This window comes from Panthera onca, chromosome A1, assembly GCF_046562875.1.
Source record: "Panthera onca isolate mPanOnc1 chromosome A1, mPanOnc1 haplotype 2, whole genome shotgun sequence".
NCBI classification, from domain to species: Eukaryota; Metazoa; Chordata; class Mammalia; order Carnivora; family Felidae; genus Panthera; species Panthera onca.
Genome location: NC_138339.1, coordinates 85,856,048 through 85,857,014, shown reverse-complemented (window position 1 = coordinate 85,857,014; position 967 = coordinate 85,856,048). Strand labels below are relative to the sequence as shown.

Below are 967 nucleotides of genomic sequence, written 5' to 3'. Positions count from 1 at the left end.
TGTGAAACTTAATGTTAGCTATTGTCATTATCACTATTTGCAAACGGTAGGGTTGTATTGTCATAAACTAAAAGTGGTCATCATAGTCCTAACCCTGGTAAAGAAATACAGAATGAACATTTTTACTGGTAAGCTTAGATATAAATGTAGTCACACTGCAGAGTGATTAATAAAAGAATTCTAAAGGAAATATAAATATGGTAACACTAAAGATCAGTAGAGAGCACTACTAAGAGCATCTCTGAACTATGAAGCTGTTTGTTTTATTTGTATATATTTATACACAGAACACTTCATGAATTTGCATGTCAGCCTTGCATAGGGGCCATGCTAATCTTCTCTAAATTGTTCCAGTTTTAGTATATGTGCTGCTGAAGTGAGCATGTGTTCATTACTTTTGAAATCCTGCTGGTATTTTTTTTCCAAGAAAAACTTTTGATCCTTCTTATAATGCAAAATATTTGACATACAGCTAAGGACTTTTAGTTTGATAAATATATATATATATATATATATATATATATATATATATATATATATTATTTATTTATAAATATAAATATATATATTACCAAAAAAAAATATTATATATATATATATATATATATATATATATATATATATAACCAAAAAAAAAAAAAAAAAAAAGGGGAGATGAAGACAGCCTCGTCCCCTTAGAAAATCAAAACTGTATGGCTAAAGTCTCAAATAGCAGTAAAGTATCCTAAATGCTAAATTTTGTATAGTCAGTCATTACCTCACTCAATAGGTTGCGTAGGTCACAATACTCATCAAAAATAATATTAAAACCAACATTTAAAAGATCAGCTGAACTATATAAAAACATGTTTGTGATTTTAAAGATGCCGTAAGTTCATTTTGTCTTACTTTTGATTAATATATTAATTTCTGCTTTTTGAGTATCAGTATAAAATCCCTGAATTAACTCTAAAATCATAATGCTATT

The 967-nt window shown here is 26.9% G+C and overlaps 1 non-coding gene across 1 annotated transcript; it reads right to left on the bottom strand.

Annotated features, from left to right (window-relative positions):
* Nucleotides 1-277: 277 nt before the first annotated feature.
* LOC132682526 (U6 spliceosomal RNA) lies at nt 278-384 on the bottom strand. Its single transcript, XR_009611713.1, has one exon. It is a non-coding gene; the product is annotated as a U6 spliceosomal RNA (small nuclear RNA).
* Between the last annotated feature and the right edge of the window lie 583 nt (nt 385-967).